The following is a 6,642-nucleotide window of genomic DNA, read 5'->3' as shown; positions in this document are numbered from 1 at the left end:
GCTGGCTGGCTCCTTGGTGCTCTTGCTGGGGGGTGAACATTAAAATTTAGGTGGTATATGCACGTGTTCATTATATTAGCCTTTGCACTTTGTACTTCTCTGAACATTTGGAATATTTAAAAATATTTTAACTATAAATGAATTGAAAAATGAAATGAAGATTTCCCCAAGAATATTGTAAAGAGCCAGCATATCTGATAGCAGAGTGTTGGAAGTAAATACACATGTTTTCTACAATGATGATTGTATACAGATTACGAATCTGGTTTCATTAGTTGCTAAAAATGTGCCCAATAATTATTTTAAATGGTTTTATTTAATTACATAGTTACCTATTTTCTTTCTGTCACATAGTTCCTTGTAACAAATACCATAACATTTTCTAAAAGATAAATCAACCAACAAATTAAAAAAGTTCATAAACTGATAAATATATAAATAAATTATATCAAATTCTCTCACAGGAGAATGCAGTGTTTGCAAGACATGTGGAAGGAAATTGTAGACATAAGATGCATTTTGGAAATACATCTGTTTTCTGTCAGATGAGAATGTGGCAAGTCCTTTAGTCACTGTGAGCTTAAATTCATTGTAAAAGATAAAGGAGGCTACTAGTACTTGGTGTAAAGGGTTAACATGTTTGACTTACTGCCAGTTTAGGGATTGAAGCCTAGCCAGAGGATTATGGGAAGAAAGGTCAGCCATCTACTTCTGAAAAGTCAGCCACTGAAACTTATGGAGTGTAGTTCCACTATGATACACGGTGTTGCCATGAGTTGAAGCTGACTTCACAGCAATTAATTTTATTCTGTTATATGAGATTTGATAGTTAATGTTTTGTGTTAACTTGGCTGGACCAAGATTCTCTGTGGTTTAACAGTTAGATGTAGTTGTCACCTCCATGATGAGCTCTAATAGAATACAATAAGCCCCATGATATGATTTGATGTGAACAGCCCTGAAATGATGTAGCTATCATGTGTTGTAAATCCTCACTTCTATGATGTTAACGAGGTCAATCCACAGGGTTAGGTTATATCCTGAAACAAACTTTTTCGAGATATAAAAGGAGCAAGAAGTGAGTTGAGCTCAGAGGGACCTAGTGCCATCAAGATAGAAGTGCTGGAGTGAAGAGCATCCTTTGGACCTGGGGTCCCTGCACTGAGAAGCTCCTAGGTCCAGCGTAAGATAGATGGCAAGATGCATGGAGATCTCCAAAGAATGCTGGATCTACAGGTGCTAAAAGGAGACAAGGACATTTCCCCAGAGCCGACAAAGAAAAAGTCTTGCCCAAGATCAAACACTCTGATTTTTAATTTCTAACCTTCTAAATTGTGAAAGTAAATTTCTGATTTTTAAAGTCATCCATTTGTGGAATTTCTGTTATAATAGTATTAGATAACTAAAACGTAAGGGGAATTTAAAAAGTTCATAGAAAAATGGAACCAAATAATAAAACTAAAAACTATAAACTATTTCTCAACATAAGCTCCATTAAGTTTAAGACACGTTTATAAGCAATGATATCAGTCACTAGTCCATCCCTAAAAGAATAGAGGGTCCTTAGGATTTAACTATGACAACGCAGTCTTTTTTTTTAATGTTACTAACTGAATCAAAATGTTGTCAAGTTCCATTGAATAGGTTCCTACTCATAGCAACCCTGTATAGGGTTTCCAAGGATTTAAAAATCTTCACAGGAGGAGAAAGGGGATACTTTCAATACTTTTTAACATTAGGAAAGCAAAAAGAAGTCAGGACAGCAGCAAAAGCAGATAGTAAGCTGGATGACTAATGGTTTTCCATTGAAACTCTTACAAAATTGCCCTTGTTTGATGAGAGCAATGGGCAAGAACATTGTCATGATGGAGAAGGATCTTGGTCAATTTTTTTCCAAGCATGTGTCTGCTAAATCTTTGGCTGACATTCTCAAAACACTCTCATAATAAGCAGATGTGATTGTTCTTTCACCCTCTAGAAAGTCAGCAAGCAAAATAATTAGAAAATCCCCCCAAAAAATGTTGCTATGACCTTTGATCTAGACCTGTCCACCTTTTCTTTGACTAGATCACTTATACCTCTTGGCTGAGATGACTGTGAAGATTTAGGTAGGGGAATTGGGGGCAGAGTGTTTATGTTTCAAATAGAAGAGAAGGGTGTGGGGAGGGGAGATGCTTGTAAAACAAAGAAACCTTTTCACTTTCTGTTCAACATGCACCTTAGACTAAAGTAACTCTAAACATCCCATCTCAGAGGGTAGATCCCCTACCTATTGACAGATTTGGACAAAGGCAATGATGTAAGACATGTCAGTAGGAAACTGGCACTCATTAGAGTAGTCAGCATGTGAATACAGATGGGCTTGAGCTATCTGTATGTATCTGTAATAAACTGGCATATGTATCCATGGAAACTATACTGAGAAGAGAAATTGCTTTAGAGACCACATCTCCAAATATTGACCCAGCCTGGGAGGTATCATCACCTGATACCTGGGGAAGTGGTAGGCATATTAGCCATAGTGCTAAATGAATTCCTATAAATTCTCTAGTCCTCATCAATCTAGCAGTTACTGCCATGGTGGTCCCTGTGGCACTTGGGCAGTAAGTTAAATTGGTTTAATATAGTTAGGAAATCTATAACACTTTTCATTTTCCTATGTTTCCCCAAACACTTGGCACTTAAAGAAATGAAGGCAGAATGCTTGCACGACTATAATTGGAGCAGCAAAAAGAAAACGAACTCTAATAGCTGCAAAAGAAATCAAAAGAGGCTTCACAGAGGTCCCTAATGGGTCCATGAAAAAAGATATCTAGACAACTAAAAACCTCCATTAGTTTTAAGAACAACAAATGCATTTATTGAGTGGTTACTATGCATCACACAGTTTCATGAGTATTTGATGTAGATTATCTCATCTATACCTAACAACAACACTATGAGGCATTGCTGCCATTGCTAGGTGCCATCAAGTCAGCTATGACTCATAATAACCCTATGTACAACACAGCAAAACACTGCCCGGTCCTGCACTAGCCTCACAATTGTTGTTATGCTTGAGCCCAATGCTACTGCAGCTGTGTCAATCCATCTCATTGGGGCTCTTCCTCTTTTTTGCTGACCCTCCATTTTACTAAGCATGATGTCTTTGTCCAGTGATTGGTCCCTTCTGATAATATGTCTGAAGTATGAGAGACGAAGTCTAAGGAGCACTCAGGCTGTACTTCTTCCAACACAGGCATGATTGTTCTTTGGACAGTCCATGGCACCTTCAATATTCTTTTCCAACACTACAATTCAAATGAATCAATTCTTCGGTGGTCTTTCTTAATCATTGTCCAACTTTCACCTGCATGTTGAAAATACCATGACTTGGGTCAGGTGCACCTTGGTCCTCAAACTGGTATCTTTACTCTTGAATACTTTTAAGAGGTCTTGTGCAGCAGATTTGGCTAATGCAATGTGATATTTGATTTTTTGACTCTTGCTTGCATGGGTGTTGATTGTGAAACCAAGCAAAATGAAGTCTTTGATGATTTCAATATTTTCTCCATTTGTATGGATGTTGTTTACTGGTCCAGTGGTGAGGATTTTTATTTTCTTTACATTGAGGTGCAACCCATACTAAAGAATGTGGTGTTTGATCTCCATCAGTGTTTCAAATACTCTATGCTTTCAGAAAGCAAGGTGGTATTGTCTACATATCACAGGTTGTTAATAAGCCTTCTTCTATTCCTGATGCCACACTTTTCTTCATACAGTCCAGCGTCTCATATTATTTGCTCATCATACAGATCAAATAAGTGTAATGAAAGAACATAACATGTATGCACACCTTTCCTTATTTTAAACCATTAAGCATCTTTTTGTTCTGTTAAAAAAAAACTGTCTCTTGTATATTTATAGATTGTTCATGAGCACAACTAAATGTTCTGGAATACCCATTCTTTGCAATATTATCCATAGCTTGTCATGATACACACAGTCAAAAGTCTTTGCACTGTCAATAAAGCACAAGTAAACATCTATCTCTACTTTCAGCTAAGATCCATTTGACATCAGCAATCTGCCATTCCAAATTCTGCCTTAAATTACTGGCAGTTTTCTGTCAATATTCTGTTGTAGCTATTTTTTAAATTATCTTCAGCAAAATTTTACTTGCCTGTGATATTAACGATATTGTTCAATGATTTCTGCATTCTACTAGGTAACCTCTCTTTGGGATGGACACAAATTTGGATCTCTTCCAATCAGTTGTAAAAGTAGCCGTCTTCCAAATTTCTTGGCATAGGAGTGTAAGTGACTCCAGTGCTGCATCAGTTTGTTGAAATATTTCAAAATTTGTGCTCTGTCAACTCCCGAAGTCTTGTTTTTCACAAAAGTCAAGCACATTAACCCACAATGCCACACCAGGACTCCATTTTGCCCACATTGTTGTTGTTATTGTTGAGTGCCTTCGAGTCAGTTCTAATCCATAGCAACCTTGTGTAGGGTTTCCAAGAAGCAGCTGGTGAGCTTCAACCACCAACCTTGTGGTTCAAACTGACTTTGCAGTCAGCGCATTAACCCACAGTGACATACCAGGATTCTTCAATATTGCAAGTCAAGGTTTGAATTTTTTCTTCAGATCTTTCAGCTTGAGACATGCTGAGCGTGTTCTTCCCTTTTGATTTCTAGCTCCAGATTTTCACATGTTTCATTGTAATACTTCACTTTGTTTTCTGGAGCTGTCCTCTGAAATTCTCTGTTTAGCTCTTTTACTTCCTCATTTCTTCCAATCACTTTAGCATTTCTATGCTGGAGAGCAAGTTTCAGAGTCTATTCTGACATCAGTTTTAGTATTTTCTTTCTTTTCTGTCTTTTTATGAACCTTTTACTTTCTTCCTGAATGATATTATTGAGGTCATCCCATAGCTCTTCTGGTCTTTGTGCAATGTATGAAATCTGTTCTTGAGATGGTCTCTCAATTCAAGTGGGATATGTTCAGGGACATATTTTGGTTCTCATGGACTTGTTTTAATTATCTTCAGCTTCAGCTGGAACATGAATATGAGCAATTGATCGTCTGTTCCACAGTCTACCCCTGGCTTGCTTTTGGATGATGATATGGACCATTTCCACAGTCTCTTTCCACAGATGTAGACAGTTTGATTTCTGTGTATTATATCTGATGTGGTCCTGGTTACAGAAGGCTATTATGTTGTTTTAAAAAAGGTATTTGCCTTTAATAAGTAATTGGCCTTGCAAAATTCTATCATGTAATCTCCAGCATTATTTATATCACCAAGGCTCTATTTTCCACCTACTGATTCTTCCTCTTTGTTTCCAAACTTTGCATTCCAATCATCAGTAATTATCAATATATCTTGATTGCATGTTTGATCAATTTCAAACTGAAGAAGTTCGTAGAATTCTTCAATTTCATCATCACTGGCTTTAGTGGTTACTGTTTAAATCTGAGTAATAGTGGCATTAATTGATCTTTCTTGTAGGCATCCTATCACAGACAGCATTATACTTCAAGATAGATCTTGAAATGATCTCTTTGATGATTAATGCAACAGCACTCCTCTTCAGTTTTCTGTTCCTGGCTTAGTAAATCAGATAATTGTCTGAATCAAATGGTTAATACCAGTCCATTTCAGCTTACTAATGCCTAGGATGTCGATGTTCATGCAGTGTATTTCATTTTTGGCAACTTCCTATTTCATATTTCGTATAGTCCATGTTCTGATTACTAATAGATGTTTGTAGCTGTTTCTCTTCATTTTGAGTTGTGCTTATAAGTAAATGCAGTTCCTCCAAACTTTACTCCATTCGATCAAGGTCAACTCTACTTTGAGGAGGCAGCTCTTTCTCAGTCATATTTTGAGTGCCTTCCAGCATGAAGGGCTCATTTTCTGGCACTATATCTTGCAATTGTTGTTGCTGTCAAATTAGTTCCGAGTCATAGCAACCCTGTATAGGGTTTCTGAGGAGCGTCTGGTGAGCTTGAACTGCTGACCTTGCAGTCTAGCACATTATCTCACAGCACCATACTAGGACTCCATTTCTAAATATCATAATTTGTTTACTAGATAAAACAATGGTCTTGTGGTATTTATAATGTTTTCATCTTCCAGCACTTATTTGATAATGTTTTGCTATTATCCATAGGTTGTCGGTGGCTAAACATTCAGTAGGTCTGTCTTTTCTTAGTCTGTCTTAGTCTAGAAGCTCCACTCAAACCTGACTACCATGGATGACTCTGCTGTTATTTAAAACACTGGTATCATAGCTTCCAGCATCACAGCAACTCAAAAGCCACCAAAGTACAACAAACTGACAGATTGGACATTATGAGGTAGTTATTATTATTGTATTAATTCTAGAGATGAGGACACTGGGACTCAGAAATCACACAGCCAGTAATCAGCAAAATGGGAATTTGATCCTAGTTGTGACTTTCTAGAGTCTAAACTCTTCTATTAGTTCTATTCTAGTAGTTTTCAAACTGCAATGACATCAAGATTGGAGGAAGACTCATTAAGAACCTGTGATATGTAGATGATACAACCTTCCTCACTGAAAGCAAAGAGGACTTAAAAAACTTACAGATGAAGATCGAAGATCCAATCCTTAGGTATGGGTTGCAACTCAATG

The sequence above is a fragment of the Chrysochloris asiatica genome, unplaced genomic scaffold (assembly GCF_000296735.1).
Source record: "Chrysochloris asiatica unplaced genomic scaffold, ChrAsi1.0 scaffold00086, whole genome shotgun sequence".
In the NCBI taxonomy this organism is placed as follows: Eukaryota; Metazoa; Chordata; class Mammalia; order Afrosoricida; family Chrysochloridae; genus Chrysochloris; species Chrysochloris asiatica.
The sequence above is the reverse complement of the archived record's forward strand: the minus strand, read 5'-3'. Positions refer to the sequence as shown.